The sequence below is a fragment of the Carassius carassius genome, chromosome 1 (genome assembly GCF_963082965.1).
Source record: "Carassius carassius chromosome 1, fCarCar2.1, whole genome shotgun sequence".
NCBI classification, from domain to species: domain Eukaryota; kingdom Metazoa; phylum Chordata; class Actinopteri; order Cypriniformes; family Cyprinidae; genus Carassius; species Carassius carassius.
In genome coordinates, this window is record NC_081755.1 from 5,543,215 (window position 1) to 5,559,011 (window position 15,797).

Genomic DNA, 15,797 nt, shown 5'->3' on the forward strand with positions numbered 1-15,797 from the left:
AATCAATAACTAATGTATTCTGTCATACCTCCTGAAGAACTACTATTAATTATATGCTTTGTAAGTCATACTTTGTAGAAATCTGTAAGTTTGTGGCCAAGGACGGTCGGGAGTCCCTCTGAGGACCAGAGACATATCAGTTGGCTCTTTAGTCTGTTAGGGAGTAAAATGAATCACTGATACATACAATGAAAGAAATTATCACAAGGATGCAGAACCAATCAAGCACAACCAATTGTAAATGTTTTGTGATACATTTTCAGTACTTAAGGTGTTAAAAACTATGCAATGCAAGTCTATCCACCTTTTTCCTCAACCCGGAAGGGGTTGAGATTTCCATTTTATTAGCCGCTATAGGTAAATAATGAGGAGAATAACAACATGCAGTAAACGGTAAAACTGTTTGCAGTACAAACTAGTGTGTTCTTTATTAAGATAACAGATCAATAATATGATAAGACACATCAATTGTAGGGCTGTCACGATATTATATTTTTCACATCTCGGTTATTGTGGCCATAAGAACCATATCGATATATCGTGATATCTATAGAAACCTTGGGAGAAAGATATCAAATTATTTTTTAATTTGTTTATTCACCCAACGAACAAAAGGATAAACGCAGGACAAGACTCCGGCTTTCTCTCTCTATTTCTTTCTATTTATATTCAGAGAAAATATGGTCAAGTTCAACAGTATGATGAATAAATATTCATTGTCACACTTTACAATAAGATGTTTTGTTAACATTAATGTATTAACTCACATAAATGAACAACGAACCATACATTACACAATTTATTAAACTTTGTTAATGTTAATAAAAATAGAGTTGTTCATTGTTCACGTTAGTTTACAGTACATTAATGTTTACAAACACAACTTGAGATTTTAATAATGCATAAGTAAACACTGAAATGAACATGAACCAAGATAAATAAATGCTTTATAAATATTGTTCATTATTATTTGTTATTTATATATGTTGAGTCCTATGATTTCCGATGCAGAAAACGCGGACGGAATCATGGAATTCAGTCATAAAAACTGAATTTACAGTTTAACGTGGAATGTCACAGAATTTGTCTAATTTTGAATTCATTACTCAAAAGTAAGTCATTGCACTTACACCGTATTGCGATATGGACTAATATCTGTAAATATTAAACTGGAAAAGTCTATTTAAACATGAATCCTGCATGTTATGCTTGTCTGTGTTAATGAATGGTGCAGAAGCGCGACTTCGTCTATTACACACGGAAGCGCGCGTGATGCTCGCTGTGATTTCAGCGTCTGCAGTCTCACTAAATGAGGACGGAAACATGAGGAACATTTCCAGAACTGTTCTGAGAGAGACTTCATGAGCATTTTACCATTTAATTTGAGTAAAACCAACATCATATCATATACACAGAACTGTAAAGGTATTCACGACAACCCGTTAAAATAAAAGTCTGGTTTAATTTATAGACAAGTATTTCCTAGAAATTTATTACTATTGTTCAGCAGAATGTACATAACCTACTAATACTGAAAAGAAACAAACATAATTTTTTAAGGAATAATCTTCCATATTTCTTCCATGTTTTATTTTTAATAAAAAAATTGATTCATAAGGCTATTTTAAGATAAAATTTAAATAAATTTAGTTTTTAATGTGTTTAAATAATTAGGGATGTACATTTCAAGCAAAAGTAATAGTCGATAATCGCTGGGTCGATAATCGCCCCCCTCCCGCGCATGCACCCACGCACTCACACGCACAAACACACACACACATGAAGAGGGAGAGAGAATGTTCAGGCTTTCAATCTCTATGTTAACAAATTGTTTAATACATTAGAGAAAGGTCTATCCTAACCCAGGCCAATTGATGGTTGTATGATTGCTGAAACACATTATTATAACATAACCGAATTATTAATTATTAACCGAATTAAAGTATTAACATTAATTGTCCGTCTATTATCAACTGCTAAGGCTGTAGAAGCCTAGGACATTTCTATTTAAAATGAGCATTAACATTCATACCATTTTTTTTTAATTTACAGATTAATTAAGATTAGAACAGATTAATTCAGACATGAATATTAGTCTTAAAACACATTACGTGCTAAAACAGAATATCATGAAACAGTACACGCTAAAACATATTGTGAACAGCCTGAATGACGGCACAAATTTGAACATTAATTTTAACGTCTGTATTTATAACAATAACCTATTTCATATTTGTGGCAAGGGGGGACGTGGTTTAGTGAACCCTGCAGCGAGGGAGAGGATCAGGAGACACGCGATGAGTGAGTGGGTTAAGTGCAAATAACCAACACCTGTCTCTTGTTGCAGTAATTGGCGTGGAGAGAGTATAAAACACCAGGAGAAACAGGAGCGGGGGAGAGAGAGAGAAGGACTGTTGGCTGCTACATTTCGACGGAGTTTATGTTGATTGTTTTGTCTTTTGTTGGTGTCTGTTTTGCCCACTTTTTGCTTTGAGTTTATAAATAAAGGAGTCAGTAGTCACAGCCGACCCTGCCGTCTTCTTTCCTACACAACAAACATTGTTACAATATTTTTCTATGAAATACAGTTCTACAGTTATTGGTGGTACCCTCTGGCATCGTCTCCCTTCCCCTGATGGCCTGTACTCACACTGCACTTTACGTTCCGGGCCGGTGTTTTGTCGATCTCTAATATCCTGTCAGATTTTGCTACCTACCATGAAAAGAGTAGGAAGTACTTGTACAGGCCCGCCAAACCAAGGGGTGCTTTTAATTGAAACTAGATAATTAATTTAGAGCCTTAGACGGCCCGGCCTGGGGCTAATCAGATTTTTCTTTCTGAGTCCGACCTGAGCCTGTGTCGCTGTCATCATTACACAACTGCTGTAGCAGCCATTATAATAGTTTAGTTTAATTTTTTAATGGCAAAGTGGTAATAGCCTACAAGGTGACCAGTGCAAGACAGTGAGTTGAGCATTTTTGTCATTTTATCCTTCTCAAAAAAAAAAAAAAAAAAAAATATCTATATATATATATATATATATATATATATATATTAGCGACATAATATTTTAGGAATTAAGTCAAAATTACGCCAATGAAATTGTTAGAGTGCATGAAGCAAAATGTAATATATTACGCCTGTATACTCCGCAAAAAAATTAATAACAGGGAACTACATTAACCTTTTCCACTGGTGGCACCTGCGCTACTAACTTTTTCAGTTACTGGCGCAAAACATGATTTGGTCGCACAAATTATTTATAGAAAGCCGCTCTGGATAATAATGAATAATAACCCAGATAGCACACGTATGTCGCGGAGACGTCTGCTGAAGAGCGCATCATCTGATAAACATCGGATTCCTTTTTTATAGTCGTACTTTGATCGTCTGTTTGAGCTGTTAAATGAAACTTCTTCCCTACCTCTAAATGACATCTATACGACGTATCTTTATTACCCGAAATATGCCGGCATGTCCGTCGAGAACGGGAAGCTGCTATACTTGATTTAAAGGGAAATACTTGAAGAAATAACGATTATTTAAAATTCATATTCTGTGATTTGCTCTTAGTACAAGAACGTATATAGCATGTTTAAAAACAAACATCACATTATTTTGTAGACATAAATTTATTTATTAAATGTATTATATTCCATTGATGTTTTCAAGGAGAAACAAACACTTTTTCTTTACTTATGTGCACAGACACTGTGCGCTTTGCGTTAACATTAATATTGCTCTAAATAATCAGACAAAAGGTGACATACTTTACTAGAAACAAACGAGAACAAAAGCACAAAAAATTGTTTTAACCACGTAATCCATCATGCACTTTTAAATCGGTTTGTCCAACTATCTCTGTTAATGGAGATAAAAGCGTGTGGAAGTTATTTTGTAGAGCGCGTGTAAGATAATTGACTACTTGTAGGTTTTAGCATATATTAAAAATGTGGAATGTACACCCAGCCATGGCTTACCTCACATATTACATTTAATATTTTATTTAAAAGCACCATTAAAATGGTTTCAGTATCTATTGAAAATGGTTACAAAGATACTCATTTTTAGATATTTAACTCTACAAGGTAGAAACCTCAGGAGGAAACAGACTACACAAATGTTCATCTGAACAGATGTTATGCAGCTTCACAACATTAATGACACTTCATTTCTTCTTTCCCAGTTTTAAACCTGAATCCAGGTCAATATAGCATTTCAATAATGTAAGTAGATGACACTAAACACCTGCTCATCATATTACTGCACAAGACCCAGAACTGACCGTGAGAGTTTACACTTCAGATATGTTCAACTTCAATTGGTCTGCGCAACAGCGCTTAAAGTATGACAAAGAAGCGTGAGAGCGATTCAAAAGTATATGAAGCTGTCTTATTGCTCTCATGGTACCGTGATGTCATACTTCGATCGGTCTGCACAGCACTGCTTCAAGTCTAACACACCTATTATCTCTTCTAGGGAAAGATTAAGTGAAGTTGCTTTTAAATAATAAACTTGAGATCTATTCAATTCAAATATTAAAAACATTTTAACAACTGAATGGACAAAGTTAGGCAAGACCATGCTACATTGTAAACTGTAACAAATCAGGGAAACTGTTAGGCAAGACTAAATTATTTGAGTTTGATATTGTGTAGAGATTATGTTGTGAATGGCATCTCTCTCCAGAACAGAAATCCATAATATTGGCAGTAGGCAGGGTGCAGACACTGGTGATGGACTGTGATGAGACACAGGTGTGGGACAGATCGTGACCAGGGCTGAATCTGGGTGTCTTAGGAGATCACAGGCTGGTCTGTCCTAAGCTATTGGGTGAAGAAAAGAAACAGTAAGAGCATTTTATGTAACAATGTTCACAAAAAGAGCATCACATCATATAAAACATTTTTATTTTTTAGCTTGGGTTAAACTAATTAATTTTACTGTGTTGGAACATGATGTCTCTATTTGTTTCTCTGTTTCTGCTGGGATCTTCATCCCGTGGTAACTACTGTAGGATTTACACAAGCTCCAGTCTGGATCCAGAACACCTGAGAAGAGATGATGCTGACCCTCAGAGGACCCCAGATGATGCTAACCCAGAGACAACATACAGAACTTACAAATATTGCTACAAGTGTGACTGCATCGTATAATAATTACTGTTAATAATGTTCATCGTCTGGCTGACTACGCCTTTGATTTTTTTTTTTTTTTTCTGAAAAATCCTGTCATATGCACATAAACTGACAGTCACAACTTATAAGCTACTACTAAATATTGTAGAAACTTAATTTTCTGTAAAGTTGCTTTGTAATGATTTGTATCATAAAAGCGCTATACAAATAAACTTGAATTTAATTGAATTAAAAAGATACTTCAAATGTGACATTAAAAACCACCAGTAGGTGACAGCAGGTAAATGTTAATAAGTGAGTAAATAAAACGGTTGATTCATTCAGGAACAAAAAGCCTCATGTTGCTTAGAGATGCAAAACAGCACTGTGGCTTTGTTTGGAATTATTTTCGTTGGCGAAATAGTGCAAAAACGTAAGTCTCTTAATAGAATGTATAGTTTATGAAACGGTTGTTAAAAAAAAAAAAACTATTACATTTGTATATGGTAAAAAGTCACTCTGCCATGTGAAATTTACCAAAATTGATTAACTATATTTAAGTGGTATTAATATACACGTCTTTTAATTTGTGATCATTCTGAATGTATTTTAATAGACTGAATCATGCAGTGAAAGAGCACTTTCTAAATGCAGACACGTAATGCGTGCACTCTGTAGGTGTTTTCAATGTTTGTTTGTTTTTTTGCGTTGTTAGAATATTGTTCAAGATAGCTCACTTGTCAAGGTATTACTTTACTATATCATGTTTATGTGTGCCATTTTATTTGTTCTATCTGAAGACTCTCACGAAGAGTTAGCCTCAGCACATACTTGTATTCTTCAATTCTCTCTGATGACGCAGTCATCAACCCTAATGATTATAAACAGTCATTAGGTCCGTAAGACTGAAGTGACCAAATATATTTAAGACCTATCTAATCTGAATTTAAGACATTTAAAGACTTTTTAAGGCCTTATATTAGGAAAACACTATTTAAGACATTTTAAGACTTTTTGAGGACCTGCAGACACCCTGAATATACCAGGTATATAGAGCGGTTATCAAATTGATCAGAAAAATTAAAATTATTTGCAGCTTAAAACAAACTATTCACTGACCAACAACACAATCTTTAATTTATTACCTCTTCCGAGTGATATAAGAGGTTCAATAGTTGAGGATGAAGGAGAGGGTCCTCACCAGGTCAGGTTTCCACAGCTGTGCAGCCAAGGCAGAAGAAACAAGGAAACTAGAGAACAAGAAAATGTGTGCCAGACACATCACTCATATATCAAAAGGAATAAATATAATACAGTTAATCATAATAATAATAATAATAAAGTGTTTTACAACAAGGTGTCCACATTGAGTCTGTGGGTTGCCATTGTAAAAATCACTCCATCCAACTTGCCATCAGACATCCACAGTAAGACAGGACTCAAGCCTGTATTAACTGTTACAGAAATAATAGAATAACAATTGTTTGTTATGAAGCTATTGCATTTATCTCCATACTAAATGTGTTCAGGTTACCGTTTTTCATGAATACCAGGCTTGTATAGAAAAGTTGTTTTTTTCTTACTGTGTAGTGTAGAGGCATTCATGGTTTTACCTGTGGAATACCATGACCTACAAATGTTTAGTACTATGGAATATGGTAAGTTTAAATGAGCAAATATAAAGAAAAGCGAAAGCTATAAAGACTCAACTCAGATAAGCTGTCAGAATACTAAATATTTTCATATATATATATATTATTTTTTTTACACAGATGTTGTTTAAACAAATTTATATTTCACCCAACTTAACTTGAGCGCTTTACTGCCCAATATCCATTTTCATATAGAGAAAAAAATAATAATAAAAAGTACCGTTGCCACTGTGGAAATTTGTGTGGCACTGAAATATTCAGGGCAAGTGTAATGTGACACACAGAGAGAAAACGATAAATGTACACATTTCAATATTTTCATATTCTTTTAGTATTGATTGTCAAATTAAATTTAAAATGCCTAATAAATATAATAACTAATAAAATAAACAATATATTTTAAAATATCTTCAACATATGGTGAAAAAAACACCCATTACATTTACAAATAAACAGAGGTAGCAAACAAGTAACCTTTGACATTATGTCCTTGAGGTAACCCTCACTCTCACCCTAAAAAAAAACAAAAATAAAACACCTGATCTAAGCAATATTAAACTGTAGCAATATTTATAACAACTCTAAACGTGAACACATTGGGTTTCATAATTTGTATCAGATGACCGTTGTGATTTCCTCAGCCTACTGTACCCTCAACATTTTTTGAACATTTTCCTCACATTAATAACCTGTAAATAGAACCAGTTGTATATATTAAGTTCCTGTTCATTCATTACATGTCTTTCTACTACTGTTGTTTTAAAAGTTAATTAGTCGTCTTTAAGTTTGTTTGTTGTTTGTCGTCAGTTCATCAAGTGGTTGGTAAGTAACATTTATATGGATTAATCAGCCTTTTGATATCTTTACGTTTAATTATATTCGAGATAAGAATCATTATACATGTAAACACATACACTTAAATACAAACAAACTAACTAAAACTAAATACAGAAATGTTAAGGGCGCTTTTTCCCCTCGCGAAAACAGCTGATGTACGTCATCAAATTCACTTCAACGCCATTCTGAGCGAATCCAATCACCGGTGGGCGGGAAAATCTGAAGCGCTGCTCTGCTCAATACTGATTGGCTAAGGCCTATTGGTACTGAGGAATATAACATAGAAATTTAAAATGTTGCTATACATAGCACTTGCGCTGAATCTAAAATCCATCACTCTGTACCCTCAAATAGTATACTTTTCAAGGGACACCCATTTGTGATGGTCCAAAAACTAAGTGGACGCAATCAAGTGCACTCATATTTTACACCGCAATAACAAGTAAGATTTACACTCAGCGGCTTTTCGAAATTGCTCGCTAGTTTTCATTCAATCTAGTGGTGGAAATTATGAATCTTTTTAGAGATTCGTTCATTTTCAGTTCGTTCACCAAAATGATTCGTTTAGAATCGTTCACTGATTCGTTCATTGACCATTTCTTCGTATTACACAAAATAAGCCAGCAGATGGCAAAAAAAGTGTATTATGTGTTATGTCTTAAGTCAACGAACGTATTCACTTGTTACAAAAACTGATCTGGCTTTATTAAAATGTGTGTATAATCACATTCAATATATAAAGTCTAATTAAGTTTTTCAGATGAACAAAGCACAAGGGTTTCTTGCCTAATTAGCATTTTAATTGTTTGGTCAGACAGTTTGTAAATTATATATTCACATTTATAAATCGTGGATTAAACGTGGAGTTGCTAAATATCAAAACAAGCGTATGTGCACAGTACAGTACTTAAAAGCGTTTTGCATTTTTGCGAGATTGACATGCTAAATGGCAGACTTACCCGGTTTACTCTCATTCATTTCGTTCACGAACGAGATAAGCTATGTCATTTCATTCACGAACGACATGTATCAGCTCATTCAACTCATTCACGAACGACATGTGTATCAGTTCAGTCATTTCGTTCACGAACGACATGTATCAGCTCATTCAACTCATTCACGAACGACATGTGTATCAGTTCAGTCATTTCATTCATGAACGACATGTATCAGCTCATTCATCTCATTCACGAACGACATGGGTACCAGTTCAGTCATTTCGTTCACGAACGACATGTATCAGCTCATTCAACTCATTCACGAACGACATGTCAGAATCAGAATCAGAATCAGAAAGAGCTTTATTGCCAAGTATGCTTGCGCATACAAGGAATTTGTTTTAGTGACATAAGCTTCCAGTAAACAGACACACAACAACACACAGAAAAAAAAAAAAAAAATTATGGGAGAATTACAAATTGGCAAATAAATAAGTGTATAAACAATTGTGCTATAAATGATAATGGAATAGGATTGAGTGAGATGCAGGAATGTTCTAGGATGGAGGGGTAACAAATAAATATAAGGATATTGCACATTTTTGCATAAGCATAAGTTTAAGTGGGAAACATTTAACTGTTCATGAGGTAGATTGCCTGGGGGAAGAAACTATTCTTGTGCCTTGCTGTTCTTGTATTTGCGGCTCTGAGGCGCCGGCCAGATGGCAAAAGTTCAAAGATGGGGTGACTTGGATGTGAGGGATCCAGAGTGATTTTCTGAGTCCTTTTCCTCACTCTGGATGTGTACAGTTCTTGGAGGGTGGGCAGGGGAGCACCAATAATCCTTTCAGCAGTCCGAACAGTTCTCTGTAGTCTTCTGATATCTGATTTTGTAGCTGAACCAAACCAGACAGTAATTGAAGTACACAGGACTGACTCAATGACGGCTGAGTAGAACTGTTTCAGCAGCTCCTGTGGCAGGTTAAACTTCCTCAGCTGGCGAAGGAAGTACAACCTTTGTTGGGCTTTTTTCACAATGGAGCCAATGTGATTGTCCCACTTCAGGTCCTGAGAGATGGTGGTTCCCAGGAATCTGAATGACTCCACTGCAGCCACAGTGCTGTTCATGATGGTGAGTGGGGAAAGTGCAGGGGGGTTTCTCCTAAAGTCCACAGTCATCTCCACTGTTTCGAGCGTGTTCAGCTCCAGGTTGTTAAGACTGCACCAGACAGCCAGCTGCTCAACCTCCTGTCTGTAAGCAGACTCGTCACCGTCCTGGATGAGGCCGATGACTGTAGTGTCGTCTGCAAACTTCAGGAGCTTGACAGAGGGGTCTTTAGAGGTGCAGTCGTTGGTGTACAGGGAGAAGAGCTGAGGGGAGAGAACACATCCCTGAGGGGCACCAGTGTTGGTGGAGCAGCTGTTTGACATGAATTTCCCCAGTCTCACTAACTGTTGCCTATCTGTCAGAAAGCTGGTGATCCACTGACAGATAGAGCTAGGAGCAGAGAGCTGGGTCAGTTTGGTCTGGAGGGTTGTTGGGATGATGGTGTTGAAAGCCGAACTAAAGTCCACAAACAGGATCCTCACATAAGTCCCTGTTTTGTCCAGATGTTGCAGGATGAAGTGCAATGCCATGTTGATTGCATCATCCACGGACCTGTTTGCTCGGTACGCAAACTGCAGGGGGTCCAGTAAGGGTCCAGTGATGTCCTTCAGATAAGCCAGAACCAGTTTTTCAAACGACTTCAAGGACGACAGACGTTAAAGCCACAGGTCTGTAGTCATTAAGTCCTGTTATCTTGCGTTTCTTTGGAATGGGGATTATGGTGGAGCGTTTGAAGCAGGAAGGCACTTCACACAACTCCAGAGATCTGTTGAAGATCTGTGAAAAGATGGGGGCCAGCTGGTCAGCACAGATTTTCAGACAGGCTGGTGTAACGCCATCTGGGCCTGGTGCTTTTCTTCTTTTGTTTTTCTTGAAGACCTGGCGCACATCATCTTCACAGATTTGAAGAGCAGGAGGTATTGAGAGGGGGATTGCAGGAGGTGTTAATGGTTGTGTAGGGAGATGGTCAGAGTGGGTGTTGGGGGTTTCAAATCTACTATAAAACTCATTCAGGTCGTTAGCAAGTCGTTGATTAGCCTCAGTACAAGGGGATGGTGTCTTGTAGTTTGTGATGGCTCTCAGTCCTCTCCAAACTGAAGTAGAGTCGTTGGAAGTAAACTGGTCTTCCAACTTTTTAGCATAGGTCTTTTTAGCCGCTCTAATCTCTTTGTTCAGTGTGTTCCTGGCCTGATTGTACAAGACCCTGTCCCCATTTCTGTAGGCATCCTCTTTGGCCTGACGAAGGTGTCTGAGTTTTACTGTAAACCATGGCTTATCATTGTTGAATGTTAAATAAGTCCTGGTAGGAATGCATATATCCTCACAGAAACTAATATAGGATGTTACAGTCTCTGTGAGTTCGTCCAGATCGGTGGTAGCAGCTTCAAAAACGCTCCAGTCTGTGATGTCAAAACAAGATTGTAAATCCTGCTCTGTTTCGCTGGTCCATCTCTTCACAGTCTTTACTACAGGTTTAGCAGATTTAAGTTTCTGCTTGTAGGTCGGTATAAGATGAACCAGACAGTGATCAGAACGTCCCAAAGCTGCTCGTGGAACAGAGTGATATGCATCCTTTATTGTGGTGTAACAGTGATCCAATATATTACTGTCTCTGGTGGGACAGGTAACATGCTGTCTGTATTTTGGCAGTTCACGGGAGAGATTGGCTTTATTAAAGTCCCCAAGAATGATTAAAACAGAGTCCGGGTGTTGTTGTTCTGTGTCTGTGATCTGATCAGCGAGTTTCTGTAAAGCCAGACTTACTTGCGCTTGAGGAGGGATGTAAACACTAACCAGAATGAACGAGTGAAACTCCCGCGGCGAATAGAACGGCTTGCAGTTGATAAACTGTGTTTCTAGATCAGGACAGCACATCTTCTTTAACACAGTTACATCTGTACACCACCGTTCATTGATGTAAAAGCATGTCCCGCCGCCGCGCGATTTCCCCGTTGATTCTGCGTCGCGATCCGCTCTAAACAGCTGAAAGTCCGGCAGATGGAGTGCGCTGTCCGGTATGGCGTCATTCAGCAAGGTTTCCGTGAAACACAGAGCAGCAGAGTGAGAGAAATCCTTATTTGTCCGAGAGAGCAGAAGGAGTTCGTCCGTTTTGTTAGGTAGAGAGCGGAGATTTGCGAGATGGATGCTAGGCAACGGCGTTCGAAATCCGCGCTTCCTGAGTCTGACGAGTGCTCCCGCTCGCTTTCCCCGTCTGCGCGTCCTGAAGCGCTTGATCAGCGCCGCTGCTCCTCCGATAACAATGTTCAGTAAAACGTCTGTATAATAGAAATCCGGAAAAATATCATGTGGTGTGTTCTGGTGAATGTTCAGCAGTTCATCCCTGGTGAAACTGATCGTGTTTGTTAAACAAAATACAGGAAAAACGAACAAAAACAGTACAAACACTGGAGAGCCAAGCACTGAAGCAGCCATGTGCGGCGCCATCTTGGATTTAACCAAGTGTGTATCAAGTGTGTACGACATGTGTATCAGTTCAGTCATTTCGTTCACGAACGACATGTATCAGCTCATTCACGAACGACATGTGTATCAGTTCAGTCATTTCATTCACGAACGACATGTATCAGCTCATTCACGAACGACATGTGTATCAGTTCAGTCATTTCGTTCACGAACGACATGTATCAGCTCATTCATCTCATTCACGAACGACATGTGTATCAGTTCAGTCATTTCGTTCACGAACGACATGTATCAGCTCATTCAACTCATTCACGAACGACATGTGTATCAGTTCAGTCATTTCATTCACGAACGACATGTATCAGCTCATTCATCTCATTCACGAACGACATGTGTATCAGTTCAGTCATTTCGTTCACGAACGACATGTATCAGCTCATTCAACTCATTCACGAACGACATGTGTATCAGTTCAGTCATTTCGTTCACGAACGACATGTATCAGCTCATTCAACTCATTCACGAACGACATGTATCAGCTCATTCATCTCATTCACGAACGACATGTGTATCAGTTGTCATTTCATTCATGAACGACATGTATCAGCTCATTCAACTCATTCACGAACGACATGCCCAGCTAACACAAATACGTAACTGTTACGTAACTGCCACGTTATCTGGTGACCAAACTTTCGTCGTGGCGACGTGATTAGTTACGTCGTGGCAACCGGAAAAGTGAAATTCCCAGATACGTTGCTACAACGTAACTTTGTGACGTTGCCAGTTAGTAAGCACGACGGTGTGACAACGTAACTTTGTGACGTTACCAGTTAGTAAGCACAACGTTGTGACAACGTCCTGTGCTGGTACTAAATATGTCATTTTCAAGGCGGACAGTTTGTGTCCTCATTTGCCCACACCACACCTCATTTAAAGACTATTTAAATGTGCTGAATGATGAATGCATACTCAAAATTAGGTAAATTCAGCTAATTTATTTGGAAAACAACAGTAGCTACACATTAACATTTTTTAATTATAATAATAACACCATTAATTTGTTTGAACGGGAACACTTCGAAAGGGGAACACTTCGAGGAATGAAAGACACTTGAATGGGAACACTTCGAACAGGGAACACTTCGAGGAATGAAAGACACTTGAACGGGAACACTTCGAACAGGGAACACTTCGAGGAGAACAAGCGAACTACTCCAATTCTGCAGGTACTGGCAGTCGATCCTAAAGAAACAGCACAACAACAAAACAACAGGTTAGTCGTTTTCATTGTAACCTTTAAATAAGAGTTGTATTAGGCTAAAAAAAGGGCAAAATAAGGGATATGATACTTAAACTGTCACATTATATATTATATATATATTTTTGTAAATAACGCAATTTATAAACTCTTTTGGTCCAAACGACGAAATTATGTCTTTAATTGAAGGTTACTTAGCTAAAAAAATGCTTTTTTTTTTTGCATTTTCACTGCAAGCTCTTATTGTTCCTTGTAGGGCATATGATAACGTCTACATAAAATTCACCCACCGTGAATTTGTCTGATAGTAGCCTACATAACTGCCTTAACCCCGCAGCAACAGTAAAACAAATCCGAAATGACTCCGAAGGAGCGATTGCTGATTGGTTGTTATTATCCGCCTCTAATTATATTCAAATATAAAATAACGTCGGTTGTAACGACTCTGCAAAAGACATTTTCCCCATGAAACGTGTTTTCCCTCTTCGCAGGAAATGTTCAGTTTCTTGCTACTGCTAATTATTCAGGAATAATATACCATTTTAAAATCTTCTCAAAGACAAAGGTAAGTCTGATTTTGATCTAACTTAACCTAATCTGTGTGGGTAGGCAAACTGCAGTGATTATTTATGTCTGTTGATTAAATGTTGCATATTGTGAGGAAACTCATAGGCTTAAGGTAAATAAATTACAGAGATTTTGCTAATTAAATCGAGGAGATAATATTAGGTTTAATAATATTTAATCCTGCACATGAGCTTAGTTATGGGAGCTGTCCAGGGTGATGAAAGCAGTTTGTAACTTTTTCCTAACAAAAATGTTGACTAGCGTGGAAATTGTGTTTTGGACTTAACTTAGCTTAAAATAAAGCTATTAAGTTCTATCTAAAACAGATGTTAACGTGGACATTTGTGGAGAAAAAAGTTTACAGACCGGTAATGTAACTATACACATTTTATGGTTGTTATCTTATGTTTGTTTTTATAGTCCTGATAAATAATATCGATTGGAAAAAGCAAAAATGAAATGCTTTTCATTTTAAGTCATGCCCTTTCCGGCGATTCAAAACGGAACAAAAAGATTTTTACACGTAGGGATAGTTCACCCAAAAATGAAAATTGTCATCATTTACTCACCCTCAAGTTGTTCCAAACCTGTATGAGTTTAAGAAAGCTTAAGAGTTTCTTTGTTTTGATAGATTTATTTGTGTTGTAAATTCAAGAAAACATTCCGTTTTGCATTTCCTTTAACATTTTCCCCCAACATTCGTTTTTATTTTTATTTTTTCTTGCACATTTAATTATTTATGTAGAATTTTGTGGATTTATTTATATATTTATTTGCGTGTTTAAATATGTATTGTTTTGCAGGTTTTGCCCTCCATTGTTTCAATCAAATCGAACCATTGTCTGATTAATATGAAATATTTTGACTTCGTTCCCCCTATTTTCCTATATTCAACATCAATACCTGAACATGTTTTTTTAGTTGGGCTGGCACATGTTTCAGTGTCTCTGCAATGTAACACTCTATGTCCTTCTCTCCCAGATCAGACTTGCATTTCATAACAGCATCTGGAACAAAACAGAAATCATGAATATTACATTGTAAGTAGCCTACCATTTAATTATGTGCTCAAATTCACTTTATCAATATAATACTATCATTTTAAGTTTGGTAAAGGTATTTCACTTACAAAAGTTATTATTAGAATTATTATTGAGGCAAGTGCAGTATTGTGAATAAGTTATGGCTCATATTTGTAACACAAATAAGTGCACAGTGATTTTATAATTTTAAATGGCTTAACATTCTGCAAAGCATCTCCATGCCATTTTTAAATGACATGAGTAAATGTTTCCAGAAATGGAAAGAAATGTTCATTCTTGACTTATTTTTTCAGACTCACGTTTAATGACTTTACACAGAGTTGTGTCAATCAGAGGCAATTTCTCCCTTTTCCCCTTCAAACTAAAGTGGCTCCACACGATATTTGTCGCTACTGCCCGCATCACTCTCCTCACACAATCCCCTGGATTTGCCCCACCAATAAGGCTGAGATGGTGAATCTGTTAAACATCATGGTTTGGCATGCAGGTTAGTACAGTCAACAAACTCAGTCGTTGTTCATTTCTCATTGTCACAATTTTGTTGTTGAATATGTAAAAGTAGAAACTTACATAATTGCTTATATTTATAAAGTAATTGTGCATATTTGCTACATAAATACATACTATAGAATTGTATCACCGATTTATAGATTTTATTTATTAGGAATGAGGAGGAATATATTGTAAAAATATATATGACTAATTAAAATAATTGAAATAATATTAATGCAACTTTCCATTGCTTGTAAATTAGTGCTAAAAAACAATAATGACTTAACCATGAATGTGTTTTTGTAATTGTTAAATCATATTTAAATAAATATATAATACACAGTTTTTTAAAAATAT

General features: G+C 36.8%; 1 long non-coding RNA gene across 1 annotated transcript; it reads right to left on the reverse strand.

Moving 5' to 3' along the window:
* Positions 1–4,526: 4,526 nt before the first annotated feature.
* LOC132139940 (uncharacterized) lies at positions 4,527–6,588 on the reverse strand. The gene is made up of 3 exons (XR_009433688.1): positions 6,264–6,588; positions 4,946–5,052; positions 4,527–4,822 (listed from the first exon to the last, which is right to left on the reverse strand). It is a non-coding gene; the product is annotated as an uncharacterized LOC132139940 (long non-coding RNA).
* Positions 6,589–15,797: the final 9,209 nt, after the last annotated feature.